The following is a 22,688-nucleotide window of genomic DNA, read 5'->3' on the forward strand; positions in this document are numbered from 1 at the left end:
TGTCTACCATTTCTTGGGATATTGGAGTACAAGGCTTTAGTGGTACCAGTCAGTGGATGGATGGAGACAGGAAGGGATGGGGGTGGAGTGAGCAGCAGGATAAGGTTGTGTCTTGGGAGATGTTGCTGCCGTCTCAGAACTCTCAAGTAGCAGGAGAAGCCAAAGCAGGAAGAGAATGTAGCAAACAGGAGCCCAGAGAAGTGGCTAAAGAAGCACTCTTAAAACCATCTCAGGGACTTCCAGAAATATTTAGAAGAAAGATGAAAGGCTAGAGGTCTCATGGAGACAATGTGGTTGGAGCCAGAAAGGCTATGTAATTTTAATATTACATCCAAGGCTACTCTGATTGAACTTTTTTTTTAAACTCAAACAAGAGATTGTAACTTTCCAAAAGACATTAGAAATAGGAAGTTTTCAGCCAGGCACAGTGGCTCACACCTGTCATCCCAGCACTTTTGGAGGCCAAGGCAGGAGGATCCCGTAAGGTCAGGAATTTGAGACCAGCTTGGGCAACACAGCAAGACCCCATCTCTAGAAAAAAACAAAATAAAACAGAAATAGAAAGTTTTAGCAAATTTGTTACACATGAATTCTTCCAAATAGTGAAAAAAATATTGGTAGATTGTGTTTACTTTATTCATCCTCAAAGGATTCTTTATTTCCAATTCTTTGGGGATAAGAAGAATAAAAATTGAGAAATGACTGCAAAGACTAGCAGCATTTATCACATATTCTTTGTACGCATGAAGAAAGTGAAGAGCACACCAACAAATACTAAGTTACTGTGGCAAAGAAAGAAGTCTGATGCTTACTTATATTGGGTTCTCTTCTCCTTCCAGGCAAGTGTGAAGATTACACATCTCTGCTCACTCCCCTTGCCATAGAGAGAAGAAACATGACTAGTAGAGCCAATGCGGCAGTGAGCAGCAGGGATCCTGTCATTTCTGAGCTGGAGCATTTCAATGTTTGTATAGAACCCTCCACCATTCTCACCTGCCACGTGGACTGAGGAGGCTGTGTGTTCCAGATGGCAAAGCCACAGGGTGGTGGTGTCTCTGTCTGTGTGGATCACTGAGCCAGGCCACAAAGTGAAGCTGCCTTAGAAGTTACCCAGGCCTGCAGCAGGTATTGCACAAATATGAAATCTACTTCAATTGTGTCAGACTGCTGGGGTCTTGGTATTGCTTGTTACTGAAGCATTGCCTGACCTAGTCTGACTAAAACAGTATTGAAAAGCTGACATCTGATTAAAAAAAAAAACTATCAATGTTGCAAATACATTACAAAAATGAGGAAAAATTATTGTGCTATTGTTCACTGCAGATTTTACATGGTTTAATTTTTGGCAAGCAAGATCTAGTGTTCAGAGGAGCATCCAAAAAACTTTGTGAGCATGCACATGATAATGGAAATTTTATCCATTTGGCAGAAGCCACAGCCAAATTTGATAATATTATGGCAGAATGTTTCTGCATAATATAAATGTTGACACTAAATAATATTGCACCTATTTAGAGAATGAAATACAAAACTAATTAAAATTGTAGCAGATGCAGTGAGTGAAATAGTCTGAATAAGGTAAAAAGAGCTAACTATTATTCATTATTTTGGCTACAACCTTGATGTGTTTGAGACACAACCCCTGACAGATATAGAACAGATAACTTTTTTGTTGTTGTTGTTGGATTTGTGGATTCTCAAAATGCAAATATTTCTATATGCAAACATATTGGGGATTTTTTTCTCCAGCAAATGTCACAACTGGGGAAGGATTATAAACAATGTTAGTAAACCACTTACAAAACCAATCAAGAATAAAATAATTTGAAGTGCCTTGAATATCGCAATGTTGCAAATATGCATGGAAAACAGGACAGAATGAAACAGATGATTCTAAGAAATGATTCTAGGGCATTTTCTCTTTCTTGACTAGATATTTTAATCTTAGTAGTGAATGGTGCAGGAAAAATTTCTTCTGACACCGCTGAATTTTTTTGTACCATCTAGATCTATACAACTGCCTTTCAGCTTCAGTGAAATGTTGTGTATTAAAAACACATTTACCAAACATAAATTTGAAACACTGTCAAATGCATGATGGGAGAGTTGAGTTTATGCCATTATGGCACTAAAAACTCAATTAAAGACTCTATCCAATTCTTCTTTAGAAAATTTTGATATATTAATAAAGACAAGGATTATAAAATTCAAGCGAAAGGTAAGCTTTCAATAACATCCGCTGTTAAGTTTATTTGCTCAGGACTCATTTGGGAAGATGTTTTACGTAAAATTAATGCTATGTATATCCAAAATAATACAGGAGCTGAAATTCAACATATTGCCCTAAGAAGCATCCAAAACAATTGTGTATCTGCAGATGCTTATTGTGTCGACTGGGAGATGGGGTGAGAGTGGAGGCTTTTCTTCCTGTTGAAAGAAGAAAGAAGGTTGTTGGCATCTGGACTCATGGTAAGAGGGGTGGTTGACGCCATGGCTTGGGAGGAGGCAGTCTGCCCTGCAGAATCGTAAGCAGGAGACCAGCCAGGAGTGGTCCCTGGTGAAGGGCCTCTGCCATTGAGATCCTGAAATTTTCATGTCTGATGGCCAGTGGCCAGTGATCTTTTCTGCATGGATGTTCTGCCAATCCAGGCCTTCAATAAAACTTTGTCAAACTCCACAGCCTCTACTTAGGTCCGGACTCAAACTCCCACTCCTTGGGAGGCAGTGACCAGGTGGCAAGACAGAATGAGAGATGCAGTGAGAACATCTGGCTGAAGTGACAAGCAGCCACGCTGCCTGCTGGCGTGCAGTTCTGATGACAACCAAGGCAACTTCATACATGACTGCACAAAGTTAATTTAACATATTTGACTCTGCCATTTCATCCTAGTACCATAGATAAGATTTTTTGAGTAATTACTATGTACCAGGCCCTATTCTAAGTTCTTTGTGAATATTAATTAATTTAATCCTTGAAGCCACCTCATTATTGTGCCCATTTTATAGATAAGGAAACTAAGGCCCAAGGAGGTTACACTAATTACCGAAGGTCAAATTAATGACAGAGTCTGGCTCCAGAGTCCACACTTTTAACCAGAGTGCAACAGAATCTGAACGTTACCCTTATAACCAAATGGTTCACAATAGTGTTCTGAGTTTTACTCCTAGAAAGAAAACACACACACACACAGTCCCCCATCCCTCTGTCCCCCAGATAAATCCAAAACCTGCTGCCAGCTTACAATTAGCTTGAAACTGCTTCTGGACCAAGCGTGGTGGCTCATGCTTGTAATCCCAGCACTTTGGGAGGCCGAGGTGGGAGGATTGTTTGAATCCAGGAGTTCAAAACCAGCCTGGGCAACACGGTGAAATCCTGTCTCTACAAAAAATACAAAAATTAGCTGGGTGAGGTGGTGGATGGCATGTGCTTGTGGTCCCAGCTACTTGAAAGGCTGAGGTGGGAGGATCACTTGAGCCCAGGAGGTCAAGGCTGCAGTGAGCCGAGATCACGACCCTGCACTCCAGCCTGGGCAACAGAGTGAGACCTTGTCTCAAAAAAGAAAAGAAAGAAAAGGAAATAAAAAGAAAAGAAAAGAACTGCTTCAGATTATCAAGGTTTCAGGAATGCTGATGTCCAGCCTCAGAAACTGCTTCTGCTTGTTTGTCTCTGATATGGGTTGGCTCTGTGTCCCCACCCAAATCTCATGGTGAATTGTAATCCCCACGTGTTGAAGGAGGGACCTGGAGGAAGATGATTGGATCATGGGAGTTGTTTCTCCCATGCTGTTCTCATGATAGTGACTGAGCTCTCACAAGATCTGATGGTTTAAAAGTGTGTGGCAGTTGCCCCCTTGTTCTCTGTCTCTCCTGCTCCACCATGGTAAGACGTGCCACCTTCCCCTCCACCTTCTACCACGATTGAAAGTTTCCTGAGGCCTCCTAACCATTCTTCCTGCACAGCCTGTGGAACTGTGAGTCAATTAAACCTCTTTTCTTCATAAATAACCCAGTCTCAGGTAGTTCTTTATAGCTGTGTGAGAATGGACTAATACAGCCTACCAAGCAAGCTGTGGGCTTCCCTATTTCTTAGTGTGGGCTAAGAGCATGTCAATGCCCCACATTGGCAGGAAAACCTGCTGCCACCCCTCAGAAGAGAGAGAAGGGCATCACGTGTCTGGGAAACTGAGCAGGAAAACTTTTACAGTGGTTGGGGTGGATGGGGAATCTTTGTTTCCAGACCCGAGGCCATGCAGCAGCTACTTGGGAAGGAAAGAGTGACCCTCCCATTCCTACCCAAAGCTTTGGATGCATCTTAGGGCATGACTTGCCAAAGTCAAGGAACATCAAAGTTATGGTGACCAACTTCTCCTAGTTTCCCACGACTTTCCCCTTTTTAGCTGTGAAAGCCCCACATCCTGGGAACCCCTCAGTCCCGAGCAAATTGGAACAGTGGGCATCATGATCAAAGATGAAATCAAGGAAAACCCTTTCCACTCTAGCCTCAAATATGGAAGGCCAAAACCCCCAATTCTCCCATCCCATGGAAGCCAGGAGATCTCAAACCCTCACCATCAGACTACAGGCTGCGCCTCGCCGCTCTTAGTCCTAGGGGACTTGACATCTCCTCAGAGCACTGAGATGAGGCATTGAGGACACAGACCTCACATTCCATCTGCATGCTCCCATCTCCCCCGAGACTGCCAAAAATTGGACACTGGGAGATGGAGATGCTTGGCAGCTGGAGTCACTCCCAGCCTCAGGCAAATTTTCCAGGCTTTTACATCTTTAGAGGAGATGGCAACATTCCCTGTTTCTTCCAGATCCACACCGCCTAGGGTCAGAGATGCAGGGAGCTGGCCAAAACGCCTTTCTCTGTGATAAAGAGGCCACAGTGTTAAATCCCGTGAGTTCATCAACAGGTAACAAAATATTTTGCATGATTTGGCCTTGACTGAAAGGAAACTGTGAAACCTTCAAGGTGCTCTCTGTCCCTAGTGTGGACTCTCCAAAGAGGTCCTGGTCCCCAGCATGGCTGCAGACGTTCACTGCATGTAATCCAGACCTCGTCTAATGCTATAAGCAAATAAACTGAATATTCAGAGAGAACAAATCACCAGTCTATCAAAATCCTTGGGGTAAATTAGTTCAGCAGACTGGACTAGAGACATACTCCGTGACTCACCCCCACCCAGAGTAAATAAGGGAAGATTAAGCACAACTTGATTGAATCATGCTGAAGTTTGGCATAACTCAACAAACAGATCAGCCTGAAATCTCACATTAGGAACACATAATCTCATAAAATTTATGACTGTTATTGCTCACCACATATGTTTCTGGGTTACTGTGTGCCGAGCTTCAAGCGAGCTTCATTGCTGGGGTCTTGAGGGGGCTGCCTGCTGATCCATAACGTATTTCAAGAAAGAAGACACATTCCCGGTTGACACTCTTTGGCATGAGTTTCCACGTGGCCTGGCCACAGCAGGGAAGGAGACTGGAGGGGGGATATTGGCAGTGAGAAGGGGGTATTGTGCCATGCCCCAAGTGGGCCCCTTGGCAAAGTCTTGTTGAGATGCTGAAGGGAAGACTGGCAAACAAATCTTTTCTACCTCTCTTAGCCTCAGTTTCCTTATTTGCAAAATAAGGGGTAAAATTAGACAATCTCTGAGGTCTTTTCAAGAAGATCAAGGGGGTGATTCATCTAAAGATAATTCATCTAAAGAGAATGAATTGCCGATCTACTGCCCTCCATCTCCAAAAGGAATCCAGAGCAAGAACTGGCCACTATGTCACCAACTGAGAGCAGTAGAGAATGGGGTGTGGCTTACAGGAGGCCATGGAATGCCAGCCCTGAGATCTGGGAGGAAAGGAGAGATGACCACGTGCTTCGGGAGGGTCACCTTCAATTGCTGCCCAGAGATAAAACAGAGTTCAGAAGTGTTTGCAAACTTGTATCGCCACTCCACCTTCCACTGCCCATTGATCGAGGCCCTTTTCCCCTCTGAGCCCAAATGCAACCTCATGATCCTTCTCGATAGAAGCTGCTACCCACGCATCAGATCCTGGTGGTGAGCAAGAGCTGCTTTCCAACCCAAATAATGCTCAGGCTCCCTCCAGACCCATGCTCAGGGATTCCAGGTCTGACTGTAGAGACTCGAGAATGCAGAGTCAGTGACAAGCCAGAGCCCCCAGAGAGGGAGCTATTTCCTTGAAGTGAAGGGCCATCGTTTGCAGGAGATGGTTACTGAAGTCCAACTCCAGGGATTCCATAATGAAACGAAGACCAAGCCCGTGAGCCCTGGACTCATTTATTGAAGCCCAGAGCAAGGCAACAGATTCCCAGGCCCCAAGGCTGTGCCCCCAGGTGTCACCACGAGGGAACACACGTGTAGCAGAGGCAGGTGACATGTAGACACAGCAGGTGCCTGCCGTGCTGAGGTTTGTCCCTCCCTGCACCCATCCCAGGCTCTGCCCTGAATGTCTCAGCTCAACAATCTCTCTCACGCAGATCCCTGCCTTCCCTGCCAACAGCCAAGGTCTGACCCTTCTGACCCTCGGGCCCTTTTCCAGGCTTTTCCTGTTCCATTTCCAGCACGGCTGGCTCCATCCAGAAAGTTTTGAACAAAAGAGTAACATTTTTCTTTCTGGCTTGTTCATTTTCATTATGATTTTCACAGCCAATTCCAGTAAATCTGCTACAATAAAAGTCCCTATTCTTCATCCATGTTCTTCTAAATAATCTTAGATTTGATTTGAAGTCTACTTCAGTTAATATTTTGTCTGTTTTTAAAAAAATAGTTTTGTTGTTTTTTCCTGATTGTAACTCAGATATCAGCTGGGGACTGCCCTGCCCCTCAACATCTGTGAAATGTCCTGTGGCAGACTGTATTTTCCAAATAAGACTACAACATTATTTTCAATCCCATATGTTCATTCCAGAACTTTGCAATTCCTCCATTGAGATATGGCGGCTGTGTAATCTCCCCTTGAATCTGGGTGGGCCTTTTGACTGCTCCAACTGATAGAGTGCATATAATTGACTGTGTGACTTCCAAAAAGCAAGTCAGGAAGGCCACACAGCTTCCACCTGGCTCTCTCTCTCAGGACACACACCTTAGGAGCCATGGACAGCCATGTAAGAAGTCCAGCCCCCTGAAGATGCCCAGCTGCCAGCACCATGCAGAGACCACACAGAGATGGAGAGAAATCGCAAGAAGCCCCAGCTGCTCCAGCTCCAGCTGCCTGAGCCTTTCCAGCCCAGACACCAGACATGTGGATGGGGAAGGCTTTGCTGGGACTCCAGCTGCAACCACAGGAGAGACCCCACGCAAGAGCCACCCAGCGGAGCCCAGCCAACCCCCAGAACCTGGAAAGATATAATAAATGATTATTGTTGTTTGATGCCAATAAGTTTGAAGTGTTTTTTTAGTGTAGCAATGGATAACAGGGACAATTTGGCTCAAGCTCAAGCAATTCTGTGTCCTGTGGAATTCACAAGGCTTTCCAAGGCTTCTGCTGATTCCTGGAAAAACAGAATGGATTGTTCATTTGTGGGTTATATGTGTTCAGATGCTGCCTCTGTCTGACCCCACACATGTGAAATGTGGCTCCAATTTCATGTCCCACAACAACAATCACTCACACCAAGCATCTGAGTGGGTAGTAGACCACGTGGGAGATTTAAGATTATGTTGCTGACCACATGGGATTTTGTCAACTTGCTCCCTCTTCTCCTCTACCTCTTCCCAGTCTCATCTCCTCTCAGGTTGCTCTGGGAACCCACATTCTTCTCTCTCTGTTATGAAGAGTAATTCAGTTTCCCTAAAGCATCTAATCCCAAACTTCCAAACTTAAGCACATCAAGAATCCAGCCTTTACTGGAGCCAATTGAGGTTACAGACGAGCAATTATTCTTGTGTGCATGCATTGTAAAAAAAATTCAAGGAACACCCAGAAAAATAAAAGAAGAAAGTAAAAATTACCCCCAAATCCCACTACCCAGTGATAACCACTATTAATGTTTGGTAAACATCCTATCTATATACAATTTTATATACATAAGATTATACTATCCTTGCTTTTCTATACTTCTCCAGGTATAATTGGTATTAATAATAGCTTTGCCATTTATTTAGCACCTACTAAGTACTTAGCAATTATATAAAGGTAGCATCCTCATCGCATCATTATCTTCTTTTTCCTAAGGGATCTTGGGGAGAGTCGGAGCAGGGACCTGAACCCAGAACCACCCAACCATAAGGCTGGTGCACTTGCCACTAAACCATTCAGTCGTAGCAGAATCTTTCCCCCAGACCTGCATACCACTGTGGAGAGACTATCCTGGCCTGCATATCTTGAGCCAGATCTAGCACCCTAACACATTCCTGTGTCCTCTTTCAGAGAGTCCAAGGGATCAGAGCTCCCTGGAGTCTGTGTTTGGCTCATTCCTTGTGAGGTTGAGTTTCTGAAAGGAAGCGAAAGTCTGGGCCCCACAGGAGAAACAGGGAGGGTTCTGTGTCCCCATTATAGCAGAGCAAAGCCAGATAGATGCTCTCCTCTGCCTCTGTGTCTGCGGGACGGAGGGGGCCCTGCTGTCCTGGGAGTCTGGGGTGGTCTCCCACAAGTTCAGCATGAACCATCTGCCTCCTCCTCCCAGGGAGTGTTTGTCCCAACTCCTGAGGCCTCATCTGTGCAGGGCCAGCCAGGCAAGGAGGACATGCCTTGGGAACAGTCTGTGCTTGTTCCCTCGGCCCTAGAAGACACTCTGCCAGGTGGTACTTGCCCTTTCCTGGGGAGGAGCCTGCAGTATGTTCTCTGTCAACCTTTACTGATGAGCACATGTTCCAAGCAGAGCCCCAGGGGACTAGCATCTGCTCTGACCCCTTCCAGAGAAACCCTGGGTGAGAGGCTGAGAGAGGAGACCCCACACTGGGGGGCACCGCAGCCCCAGAAGAGGAGGAGCAGCCTCTGGGGAGGGCCTGACCTTTCCTTTGATGACTTTCTTGGGCCTTGCACTAATTGTGAAGAAGTAAAAACTGAGTTATCAGTCTCCAGCTGTTCCCACAGCTGCTGACATTTGAGAGAGGCCAAGGGCAGCAGACTCCTCCCCACCACACCACACTCTCAGCCGTCCACTTGAAGGTGGGCCTGCCTTGCAGGAGGTCCCCTTTGACTCCAGAGACTCAGACACTCCCAGCTCAGGGTAGGCGTTTAGAAGTTAGGCTGTGAATCCAAAAGCCCCAGACTTGAGTTCTGGCTGCCATTTAATTACTTGAACCCAGGATAATTTGCTTAACTCTTCTGAGCCTGGGCTTCCCCATCATCTTAGTTTTGTTTCCCCCATAGAAGTACCCCCCTCAGATGGGGGTTGTGGTGCTGGTGTTTTAATTGGGAGGTGATCCCAGGAAGCCCCAGCAGGGGAGCAGGTAAGGAAGGGAAGTAAGCCAATGAAAGATCATTGTCAAGCCAGTGACAAAACAGAAGCTTAATCCTGCTGGGGAACTCTTAGAGGCAGTGGAAAATACATGTCCTGGAATTATCCCCCATCTCCCTAACCCCAGGGCAAAGGAGCTGGCATATTGATCCACCAATTCCCACCAGTCATTGTTTGAGGGCTGCCACTGGGGAGGGGGACAGGGATCATATCTGTGTCCCTCTGGCCTGCCCTATGCACAGGTAGAACAGGCTCCAGCCACCAGAGATAGCCTCAGGCAGAGTCACACACTACTCTTGCACACTACCCTTGTTACAAAGTAGACTGCGTGCTATAGGCAACCAAGGACGCGTCCTCATCCTCCAAACCTCCAGTGCCCTCCAGTGCTCTGCTAAGTGCCAAGGGGATATGGTGGGGCACCCTCAGCCTCTGCTACCACCACCTCTAAAACAAGAGAAATGACACTGGCTGCTTAGGATGGCTGTGGGGATATATGCAGATTTTGTTTTATTTGATTTGTTTCAGTAGGCAGTTGACTTGGTTGAACTCACACTGCATATTCTCTCTCCTGGGTGGCAGCTCAAATCCCCACAAATGCATAATTCAGAGGTCAGCCCAAGACTGAGGCAGAGTTTATGCACTGAATTTAGTGCTTATCCTTTTTTGATCAGCCTTTTCAATGATATTGCCTCCATTTACAGTGAATATAGTTTCCTCAAACCCTGTCCTTTTGCCAGAAAAACTATATGCTGTCTCTCAGAGTTCTATTCTAGTCTCTCTCTATGGGACATGCTCCTGATGGCTTTTTAAAAGTTGACTGTGGGGCAGGTGCAGTGGTTCATGCCTGTAATCTCAGCACTTTGGGAGACTGAGGCAGGAAGATCACTTGAGGCTAGAAGTTCAAGACTAGCTTGGACAACATAGCGAGACTCCATCTCTACAAACAATAAAAAATTAGCCTGGTATGGCCAGGCGCGGTGGCTCACGCCTGTAATCCCAGCACTTTGGGAGGCCGAGGCGGGTGGATCACGAGGTCAGGGGATTGAGACCATCCTGGCTAACACGGTGAAACCCCGTCTCTACTAAAAAATACAAAAATTAGCCAGGCGTGGTGGCGGGTGCCTGTAGTCCCAGCTACTCGAGAGGCTGAGGCAGGAGAATGGGGTGAACCCAGGAGGCGGAGCTTGCAGTGAGCCGAGATCATGCCACTGCACTCCAGCCTGGGTGAAAGAGCAAGACCCTGTCTCAAAAAAAAAAAAAAAAAAAAAAAAAAAAAAAATTTAGCCAGGTATGGTGGTGCATGCCTGTAGTCCCAGCTACTTGGAAGGCTGAGGTGGGAGGATTCCTTGAGTCTGGGAGGTCAAGGCTGCAATGAGCCATGATCGCACCACTGTACTCTAGCCTGGGCAACAGAGTGAGACCTTGTCTCAAAAATAAATCAATAAAATAAAAGTTGACTATAGGTTACCATTCTGCTTAACAATAAGCTGAATGAATAAGCACACAATAACTAGGGTTGAGAGAGTCAATCAAATAAAACCCACAATCAAGTTAAGGACCAGTCCTGAATACAGATAACCTGTCTCATTGTCCAATCATGCCTCCAACCACATGACTGAACTTTCAGTTTGGGTGAAAAAAAGGCCCTTGTAGCTATGTAGCCTTTTATTATTTCCGTAATGAATCCTGCCTATTTGACCCCAGAGATATCAATATTCCAACAGTTCCTGTTCTTGCCCCAATGTTCTCATATAGGATTTCTTGTCCCCAGAAAGTCTACTAATCCCCATAACCTTATCCCTCCCTCTCTCCCTCAGCTAAAATTTTCTGAGAATCCACTTCTGATGGTGCCCCTAGGAGAGGGGTGACAAGTTTGGATGAGAGGGGAGATGCCACGTTTCCGGATTGTTCTGAAGATTAAACAAGTTAATACACATAAAGTGCTTAGGACTTGTCTTGCACATAGGCACAGAGTAAGCCCTTGATAAATGGTGGTGGTGGTAATATTGTTATTATTTTTATCTTATTATTATTCTCTCTTCTCTTCTTAGTTGTAAATATCATAAGCATAGAGTAGGAACTCAATCACTGTGCGTGGAATGTAACTTAATTGGAAAGATGCCCTCCATCATGGCCTAGAACCTAGACGCCTCAGAGCCTAATTAGCAGTGGGTCAGGAAATACAGATGCCTCCCCTGAAATGGTGATACTAAGGTGTATTAGCCCATTTTCATGCTGCTGATAAAGACATACCTGAGATTGGGCAATTTACAAAAGAAAGGGGTTTAATGGACTTACAGTTCCACATAGCTGGGGAAGCCTCACAATCATGGCAGAAGGCAAAGAAGAGCATGTCACGTCTTACATGGATGGCAGCAGGCAAAGAGATACAGCTTGTTCAGGGGAACTCCTCTTTTTAAAACGATCAGATCTCGTGAGACTTATTCACTATCACAGGAACAGCATGGGAAAGACTTGCCCCCATGATTCAATTACCTCTTACTGGGTCCGTCCCACAACACATGGGAATTCAACATGAGATTTCGGTGGGGACACAGCCAAACCATATCACAAGGTGACCCAGGTCAGTGTCACCTCCACCAGGAGGACTCTTTTTAATCATCTGAATTTGGCACCCTCCTCTAGGTTCCCATTGTACACTACTCTTGTTCCAAAGTAGACAGGGTGCTATGGGCAACCAAGGATGCATCTTCATTCTCCAATCCTCCAGGGCCTGACACACAATAAACATCCAGTAAGTATTTGCTAACTGAATATTGGCTTACTTATCTTCCCCCCAAGCATTTTATTTTATTTTATTTTATTTTATTTATTTCGGCTTTCATCTTAGGTTCAGGGGGTACAGGTGCCAGTGTGTTACATGGGTAAATTGTGTGTTGCTGGCATTTGGTGTACAAATGATCCCATCACCCAGCTAGTGAGCATAGTACCCAATCATTTTTCAACCCTTCCCCTACTCCCAACCTCCCCCCTCTAGGGGTCCCCAGTGTCTACTCTTCCCATCTTTGTGTCTGCCCCCACACATTGTAATGTCTAGCTAGCACAGTACCTGCCCATAGTAGAGACTTACAGGTTTATTAAGTGTATGAAGGGCATAGATTTCCTTCATTACATGCAGGTGAAAGAAACATACTTTTTCCTTCTAAATCTAGTTAAATCTGGCTCTTGCCTGACTGAGAAGTGTCTGATACATTGATTCAGTAACACCCAATTCTAATCCCTTATGTGTGCCTACCACAGAGGCTGGAGAAGCTACAATGCTCTTTTTTTCCCAGCATCCTTTGCAGTTAGGAGTGGTCAGGAGACACAGTATAGGCTGATGAGATGTAAGACATTTTCTGGCAATGTCCTTACTTTCCTTCTTCCTGTGCAATATACAGACACACGCCTGGGGGTACAGCAGCCCCCTTGAAAACATGAGGTGACAGTATGAGGAAAAGACTGAGACAGTCACCCGCGAGCCAGCCTTAGTGTCCCTGAGTCATGAACCAGTGCCTCCAGACATCTGCCTGCAGGCTATTGGCTAAAAGGGCTCCAGTTAAGTCTTCTGAATTTAATTCCTCACTGAAACCAGATGGGGCACCTCTCTTTCCAGAGGAGCCTGAGGAGGGGTAAAAAAGAGATGTTTATTCAGTTATCCTGCCACAAATGAATGAAAACATCTTGCTCAGGTAGTTTAAGTCCAGAATTAAGCATGGAATTTCCCTTCTGTAAAAAAAGGAAGTTGGACCAGGTGATGGCAAAGGTTCTTGTCCTGGAGTCCAGCCTGGAAGAGGCGGCCACAGTGGTGACATCCTGTGATCACCGCCCTTCCTGACTCAAGTTGAACTTGCTAAAAGAGTGCAAGGCTCAAATAGAGTGTTCCAGGATATTCCTACGTCCTTCACCAACCTGCGAGCAAAGGGAGCACCGGACAGGGAGGGAGTGAGGATACACCCAGCAGAGTCACTGGGACTGGAGGAGGCCAAACGCCATGCGTAAGTCAGCAGGCAGGTGTGAGAACCAGCTAGACTTGAAAGGCAAAGACTTAGAGAGCTGTAAAGTTTAGAGCTGAAGAGGGGACTGCCATGAATGTGAGTGTAGTGGAGAGAGGGTGGGGATATTTATGGAGCTGATTCTAGAGACCAGAACAGTAGCTGATGGGGAAGAGCTGTCTTCCTCTTAACCTGCTGCAGATTTGAAATCCCGAGAGGAGCTCACCTTCTAGCCCACTCAGATGTGTGCATGTGTGTGTGTGTGTGTGTGTGTGTGTGTGCGCGCGCATGCATGGTATGACTACTGGCCCCTTAGCCTCCAGGCTGATTGAGGGAAAAGCTTTATGCTGTCACATCTCAGCACTAGTGGGCTTCAGAATCCCTAAATGGAACCTGCAATCACTTGGATATGGGGGAAGAAAGGGAGCAACTAAGCCCTTGGCATGGGTCTAGCATTGTGCTGGCACCTGCATGTCCATTGCACTCGCAGTGAGCCTGCAAGGTAGAGATGATCAAACCCACCTCATCAGCTTTGAAGAGAGCACTTGATGAGACCAGAACTCACCACTGGCAGGGCAGCTCCCCTGAGCTTCCACATTTCCTGCTTGCACAGCTTAGATCTGTGTGGCTATGTGCAAGTCAACCAGCCTTTAAGAACCTCAATTGGCCATTTGGAAAAAGGGGGTAGTTAGGAATTGCAGGCCCAGATGATGATTCCCCTTCTCCTTGGTCCTCAGTGTTATAGTGAGGATGGCATTAAATAACATTTGTGAATTCTTATAAAATTGTGAAGTGCCATGACAATTAAAGGATTATAATTATTTTCCACAACAACAATAATAATAAGCTAAATTTGATTCTGGCATAAAAATGCAATGGCTAAGATTCAGTGATGTAGAACAGATCAATTTGGGGAAAATTATACTTCATATGCATTTCACAAGCTAGTGGAAGTGCACATTGCCACGGCCATGAGAAAGACCAGGAGAAGAGAAAGGCTCATAAATTCAGCAAGTCTACCCAATTTTGGTTGACTCAAACACACAACAATTTATTCTCAAATACTCTGCTGGGCTTAAGGGAAGACTCAATGATTAAAATATACTCTTAAATCCTTTAAGAGAGTTTAAGCAATCATTTGTATTCTAAATAGGCCTTCCTGACACATCCTCCTTAAAACGTTAGATCAGAAAAAGAATTCAAAGCCAGAGGCTGGCTGGCAGCGCTCCTGCTGTTCTATCAAGTTGACTGTGGGTTCCCGTTCTGCTTAGACAATCGGCTGGATAAATGAGCATGCATAGCCAGGGCTTGGGAATCTAATCAAATGAAACCTTCCATTAAATTAATCTGACACAGCTTTGGCCATTTTTCTGGACCAGTCCTGAATTCAGATACTCTATCCTATTATCCAGCTGTGTCTCCTACCATGTGACCCAATTTTGAGTTTGAAAGAAAACGTCCCCTGTTGCTATGCGGTCTTGTACTGTATCTGTGATTCTGCTCGCCTTGTTGAAACCTCATGAACACCCTGACCTCGCACTCCTCTACTTGCCTCTCTCTTCTCACACAGGATCTCTCAACCCGAAATGGTCTCCTCAGCCCCATGCCCCGGTCCACTCAGTTGAAGCTTTCTCGGAATTCACTGCTGATGATGCCCCTTGGAGAATGCTGATTATTTTGGGTGAAGAGAGGTGCCATGTCTTGGAGCATCTAAAATCACCAACCCACGAGACGTGAGAGCAATGCTGAGTTCCATGCAGAGATACAAGAAGAGTGTCTCCCACATTTAGTCCATAAGCCTCAAAGCACCTCTGTTTATACCAGTGTCCTCAACCTCCTTATAACAGCAGTCCCTCTGGCTTTCCTTCTAAGCCTTCTGTCTGCACGAGGAGCCCCTGAGGGACTGACCCTCTGCCATTCCCTGCATCCTTCAGTCTCTACTTCTCTTCCTTCCCAAGGCAACTCTGCCATTGACGTCTTCCATGCTCTCTGGCCAGCAAAGGCCCTGTGCATGTCACTGACCATAGACAGGTGCTCAGAGTTCCATAGATGAGCTATCAGTTCAACCAAAAGCAAACCTCGCATCTCTCTAAATCCCACTTTGGACCCAGCTACCACACCTTGCAATGTGAATTTTGCAATGTGAATTTTCTAATTCCAGATTCTCTGTCCTGTTGTAACTTATGTGTCAAGCCATGTGTTTCCATTTTAAGTCTTGAAAAATATGATCATCCTGGTTCTGGGGGCTTGCACTGCCCTTAAGTCCCTTCTGACTCATGCCCAGCTGTCTTAGAGCACAGAGCAGGCTCCTACACCTCCCCTGCCAGATGCCTTTTGGCCAGGCTGGGTGCTGGAGGGAAGACCTGTGTCTCTCAAATACCCTCGTTGGTCCCTTCCTCAGCCAGAGAGCGCAATGTGCCCAGGAGGAAAAAGTTGACCCCAGTCCAAGGTCCAACAATTAAGTTTTGTTTAGGATATAAGACCATTGAACTGGTCTTCTTTATTTTTTCTCTGCACTTGTGTTTCCTAAGTTTTTCCACATTATTTCTAATTTGGGCTGTTAGAAAGGGGAAAAATTAAAAACAAAGGATCTAGAGATAATGGAATATCTTGGTGGTTACTGCATTAAAAACCAGCTGGCTAAAATCAGTTTGGAAGATCTTAGAAGGCAATCTGACTCAAACACTGTGCAAATCAAAACTGGGAGAGTCCATAGGCCAAGGAGCAGCGGAAACACTAAATGCACTCCCTCCCTCCCTCCCTAGTGAAAACACATGTGGACTCATGGGAACACTGTCCTCTCGCCTTCATCTACCTCTGGAAATAATGAAATAGAGAGCTAGGAACTGCTGTTCGGATTGGGGACCCCCAGGCATCCCTAACATGTGGCCCTATCTGTGACCCTTTATCTATCTGCCTTGCTCAAAGCTGTATTTTCATGAGCACACGGTAAGACCTTAACGAATATTTGTTGAATAAATGAAGGAAGGAGGAATGGGATAAAATACATTTCAGCTGACTCAGATGCTTTTTTGGAGAGTTAGATATACATTTACAAATGGGTGGATATATAAAGAAATAGATGAATAACCAAATTGGCAATAATTGATACAGTTGATAGAACACTGACACCATCTCTCTTGTTGACAGTGTGTGATTGAATTAACAGTATTAAGTGTGTCTATGATATGACCCTCCCTGCTCTTTTCTATCATCCTCCTTACATCTTTCCTCACCTCCAGAAAGTATCCCCTCCACAAACACACAGACATTTGCGTGTCTACAAAAACAAAATCTTTCACAGATGGTACAGGTGCTAACAGAGAGAAGAAAGGGGAAGAGTGGATTCTAAGTGTTTCTTTTCACTTAATAATTTACCCTCAGATCTTTAGGAGTTTTGGTACAGCTCAAAGTCCTAAGACTGGGAATATAATTTCTAGCAGTGTATTCTTGACAACAACATGTCCTTATTGCAATGAATTATGTACTAGCAAAGCATCCATCACCACCTCCCAGAAAGTCTGAACAATTGGTTTCAACACTTAGATGAGGCTTATTTTCAACCAGCCATGCCCATTTGTACACGCCTACTAAGTGTAACCCACATAAATTTGAGTGTCCTCATGGCCTTTTCAGCTCTTGCATAGTCAAAAGAAATAACATTCAACTCCTAAATCCTTGAGGAAAAATGAAGATTTGGAGATGGGTTTTCTGATGATGTGGCACAAGGATTTCGCATTGCTCTAATTGCTCTTCTCATGGGAAGCCACTGGCCTGTGCTTTGAATTTAATGCAACAAAATCTGTCACCTTACAACTCTTCCAGAGCCAACAACTAGGCTGCATAACTCCCTTTTAGAAGTATGCAGGAAACATATTCACAGGAAAACATCTTCACTTAAGGCCAATGGGCCCCCTCACAACACTCAGTATGTCTCCTCGTTCAACCCAGCTTCTCCTTTCTTCCTCCCCTATACAGTGTGGAGCCTTGGGGATTAAAGGCGGTGGGGTCTGGTGCCTCTGCAGCCTGCCCTGCCCCTGCTACATCACTAATATCTGAGCACAGCATCCAGCCTTTCCAACAAAAGACTCTGCCCCTTGGCGATATCCACAGACCACATTTACTCCAAGTTACAAGCTAAAATGTTGTTTCTTGCCACAAATAAAACACAAGTTACTTACTCCAAAATTTAATGTACCCAGCGGGGCGACACTGTCTCATTTATGCTGAGGCCTGAGAAATGCCTTATGTGTGACCAACATCACTCCTCGAGGGACAAATCAGGGGGTACTAAGTCCCGAGCTGGATCTGAGGTGTCCCCTGAGTGGGACCAAGGGAGCTGCTCTCCCATTCATCTTGCTTCTCAGCTTAAGATACAGCAGCCCCCAAACCACCCCACTGCCCTAGTTTAAACTCAATTATTCCATCTCGCTTGCAGAAGCTGCCATTTTGCCTCTTTTTGTTCCTTGGGCTTGATTAACCACATCAACAGAGGGAATTCAAAAGGCCCCTCCAGTTTAAAATCAGCTCTCAGATTGCACAGCCACTCTTTGCCAAAAGTTGCTGATCTGTCTCCCGCAAGGATTGATCCAAGTGCTTCTCATTATCCAAGCTAGCTTCGATTGCTCCCGCAGTGCTGCCTGCGACAGTAGCTCCTCCTACCAAAACACAGGAAAATATTTGTGCCAGTAACAGATTCCTACTTATGAATTAAATACATAAATCCTAGCTAAACTCCTCTCTACCCTCTACTGTCTCTAGGGCAGTGAGGTGGTTGGCCACTAGAACAGACATCTGGCTGCGTTAGAGTTGCAAACAGTTCCCTTTGTTCAGGTCCTCATCTAACAACATCTTTCCTCTGCCTTTGCTGCATACCACCCCTGAAACCTTCAAATGGAGCCGCTAACACAGCTCAAAGCCTTTTTCTCTGGTTGCTTGCATGGAACTTCCTGTGAATTTCTTAGGTTTCTAGTAGCAATCAGCTTGTATAAACAGTTTCAAAGCCAACTTGATTGCCAACCTTACAGTAGCTGTTGTGCTCCCGAGGAGCTGGTCCCAGCTAGAGCAGGGCAACAATGTGAATGAGTCCAACTATCCTTATCACTGACCTCCTCATTCCTTGCACAGAGCTCCTGTTTCTTAAAGCAGTTGCATATCTATCAGGATTGGATGTGCTAATGTCCAATTTGCAATCTCAAGAGAGAGGGTTTTTGTGTTTCAGGTTATAAATGCTTTACTTTTTTAACACAGAAGAAGCTCGATGGTGGACGTGTATGTGGCCATTTGATGTTTTTATGACTAAAAGTTACAGTTCAGGCTCTCTCTCTTATAGAATATAAATGTATCCCTACAAATGCATATGTAATTCTTATCAAAATTAAGCTTAGTTACTAAAAGAAGATTCACTATCTGAACTTTCTTCTATAATTTTTCACTTTCACCATCAGGCACTGGAGCATCTGGCCTCTCAGAAAGATCTGGGACTAGTCCTTCTGATATCATTTTGCTTTTTGTTTTGCTTTGTTTTTGTTTTGAGACAGGATCTCACTCTGTCACCCAGGTTGGAGTGCAGTGGCGCGATCTTGGCTCACTGCAACCTCCACTTCCCAGGTTCAAGTGATTCTCCTGCCTCACCTTCCCAAGTAGCTGGGATTATAGGCATGTGCCACCACACCCGGTTATTTTTTGTATTTTTTGGTCGAGACGGGGTTTCACCATGTTGGCCAGGCTGGTCTCGGACTCCTGAACTCAAGTGATCCACCTGCCTTGGCTTCCCAAAGTATTGGGATTACAGGCGCAAGCCACCACTCCTGGCCTAATTTTGTTTCTGATTGCCATCGCTGGTACACCTACTTGAGCTATTTTGAGATCTCTGCCATATCTTGGATCCTTGGCTACATTTAAGCTATTTCCTGCTGATCCGTCACTTTCCTGGGGTCCAGAGTCTTGTGTACTGTTCTGTAACTGCTCTGAAGTGGCTTCAGAATGTGCCGAAGTCCATTTGTGACACTAGTGACACTTAAAGGAGATACTTCAACTGTGACATCATCTAGGTCAGAGATAGATGACAACTTTGTGTCTAAAATGTTGAGAGTTGTTTCAATTTGTTGGATACAAAGACAAAGGTCTGCCAGTTTCTCCTCACAAACCATAGAAAAGCAGTTGAGGAACTGTACAGTGTGCACCACAAATTGGTTTAGAAAAGCCACTGTTCTTTTCTGTTGAAGAGTTGGCACCTTGGTCAGGTCATGCCTGACCCCATGAGAGGAAGCCCAGCAACATCCATCTTCTCCGAGGGTGGGGACCCCAGGGTTCACCCACAAACCCCTCCCAGATGGGGCCACCCAAGCCAGTAATGGTGTGTCAAGAGGGAGTTTTCATAGGCATCCTCCATTTAACTGGTTCACAGGGCCCTATATTTATTTGATTCTGTGTGTGGTGCTGAGACCTGAAAACCATATTCTTCTCTAAAAGAGTAATTTTGGCCAGGCCCGGTGGCTCATGCCTGTAATCCCCATACTTTGGGAGGCCACAGTGGGTGGATCACTTGAGGCCAGGAGTTCCAGACCGGCCTGGCCAACACGGTGAAACCCCATCTCTACTAAAAATACAAAAATTAGCCAGGCATAGTGGTGCATGCCTATGCCTGTATTCTCAGCTACTCAGGAGGCTGAGGTGGGAGAATTGCTTGAACCTGGGAGGCGGAGGTTGCAGTGAGCCAAGATTGCGCCACTGCACTCCAGCCTGGGCGACAGAGCAAGACTCTGTCTCAAAAAAATAATAATAATAAAACAAAATAAAGTAGTAATTTTGACACCAGAATACGGCCTACCATTTCCTCTCAGGCTTTCCCATGCTATTTGGTGCTTATAACTGACTCACTTACACTTGTTTGTATTACAATTCCAACAACTTGGCAATCCCAGAAGGTGTCTCTGTGAGTCAGGTCATGATTGTTATTTTAACCTAAGAAACAGAAGACTGTGCCTTAGGCAAAGGCCCACTCATCCCTCCACCCCACAAATAGAACCTACACAAAGCTGGGTCCGTTTGTAGCTCTTTCCATATTGGGTTGCTTGCTAAAGCATACTCAAATCCAACTTCAAAACAGTGGGGACCTTTTGTGACATAAACTGGCTAGCTCTTCACCCAACCTGATTCCTCTTTCTCCTGGCCACACAGGTAGATAAATTTCCCAGCCTCCCTTGCAACTAGGATTGGTCATGTGACTGTGTTCTGACCAATGACATGCCAGTGGGTATGATATGGGCCACTTCTGAGCCTAGGCTATAAAAACATCCTGTATCCATCTCCACTCCCTTTCTCCTTCTCCTGGCTTGATGTAAGTGAGCTCTGCACTATCGGAAGGATGTGTTGAAGATGGGGAGGTGCCCAGTCCCTGAATCATCACTTGTAGGAGAGATGCCCACTAATTTAGAACAAATATTTTGGACTCTACTATGATCTGAATGTGTCCCCCAAAATTCACATGTTGAAACTTAATGATCAATGCAATAAAGAGGTGGGGCCTTTAGGAGGTGATTAAATCATGAGGGTTGTACCTGCATGAATGAGATTAGGCTCTTACAAAAGGGCTTGATAGAGTGAGTTCACTGTCTTCCACCCTCTCACCATGTAAGGACACAACGTCTCCACTTCTGGAGGATGCTGCAATAAGGAACCATCTTGGAAACAGACAGCAGCCCTCAACAGACACCAGTCCTGCCAGAACCTTGATCTGGGACCTCTCAGCTTCCAGAGTCATGAGGAATTTCCGTTCTTTATAAATTATCCAGTCTCGGGTATTTTGTTATAGCAGCATAAATCAACTAAGACAGACTCTATGTGAATAAGAAGTGAAATTCTATCATGACTGAGCCACGATACTTTTGTTTATGATAGTAGTCAGCATTACTTCATCTAAAACATTATAATGAGTGCTTTCCTGATGTGGCAGCACATCACACAGAAAACCTTCTTAAAATTCTTCAAACATCTTCTCATCTCCTTCCCAACCACTCCATCTCTATTCCCTCCTAAGAGTCTGCTTCCCACTCATGGACATGCCTGTAACCGCAATTCTTTGAGAAATATAATCCCACTCTTATTCTGACCCCTTTTCTTCTGAGAGGCTGCCATTATCTTTACCCTGAAATGTGGGTAAATTTTACAGCCTTCATCTGAACACAGAAAGTTTGCTTTAATAGGTTAAACATGTTCTCCAACAATTTTCTCTAGACTCAATAAAAGTAAACTTCATCCTATTCCAGGCTAACTGAACAGATGATTTTTTGAAATTCCAAAGTAATCTAATATAATTAAAATAATGTGGTATTGTTGTACAATGAGTATTACAAAAGCATTATTTGTTCATCAGGGTAAGAGAGACTCTGCCATAGGAGACAGCCAGTCCCCCTCAAATCTCAGTGATGTGACCCAGCTGTGTGCACATAGTCTGTTTCAGGTCCCAGAGACTCTAGGGCACTTGTACTCCACGGGGTAGCTCAGAGATCCAGGCTGCTTTGACCTTGGAGCACCACCATGTCAACATGTACTTCCACAACAGAGGGAGAAAACACTGCAGGCTTTCACACAAGCTGGGCCATTCAATGCTCTGGCCCACATGCAGCTTGTCACCTCAGGTCACAGCTCATTGCCCAGAGCAAGCCACACGGTTCCTCCAAACTTAAGAGGGGCCAGGGAAATGTCACCCTTCCCTATGCCCAGAAGGGACTGAGAGCTGGATATGGGCGATCAAGATGCACTAGAAGACTCTACCTTTGACATCTTTTATTTTGGTTTCTTAATATTTATACCTTAAACTTCTGGGAAGTCTAAATTTTTCTCAAAAATAATCTTGTGTTTGAAATTTTTTTTTTTTTTGCTAAGTGATTTGGACTTTTTCTTTCTAGCCCCAGCTAATTAGAATGAATGTAATGTAAGGAAACATGTTTCTTTAATATAAACAAGAGTAAGGGAAATTAGAACCCTAAGAGAGGACCGCTCCTTCTCTCAGGAGACACACTCCACTGGGCAGGCCTGGAGGCCAGTGCAGGTGGGAGAGGGTCAGGAGAGGAGGTGCTTCCTGCATTGTGTTCCCCACCCCTCCTCTTTCCAAGTCACAGAGCTTTCTACCACGATAAAAATACCTAGAGCCTCCGTCATTTTAGCAAGATTTAATTAAACTGCCCTGAATTAGAAAATCTAGTCATTGTTTGCATTCCTAGATGCCTATGTTTAGTTGAGTCACACGGAAGCAG

General features: G+C 45.1%; 1 long non-coding RNA gene and 1 pseudogene across 1 annotated transcript; both read right to left on the bottom strand.

The window, feature by feature from the left end:
* Positions 1 to 292: 292 nt before the first annotated feature.
* LOC134740062 (uncharacterized) lies at positions 293 to 5,548 on the bottom strand. Its single transcript, XR_010127328.1, has 3 exons — positions 5,326 to 5,548; positions 3,243 to 3,379; positions 293 to 531 (listed from the first exon to the last, which is right to left on the bottom strand). It is a non-coding gene; the product is annotated as an uncharacterized LOC134740062 (long non-coding RNA).
* A 13,263-nt stretch (positions 5,549 to 18,811) lies between these two features.
* On the bottom strand, positions 18,812 to 19,714 carry LOC129043187 (WASH complex subunit 3-like; annotated as a pseudogene).
* Positions 19,715 to 22,688: the final 2,974 nt, after the last annotated feature.

This window comes from Pongo pygmaeus, chromosome 7 (assembly GCF_028885625.2).
Source record: "Pongo pygmaeus isolate AG05252 chromosome 7, NHGRI_mPonPyg2-v2.0_pri, whole genome shotgun sequence".
NCBI classification, from domain to species: Eukaryota; Metazoa; Chordata; class Mammalia; order Primates; family Hominidae; genus Pongo; species Pongo pygmaeus.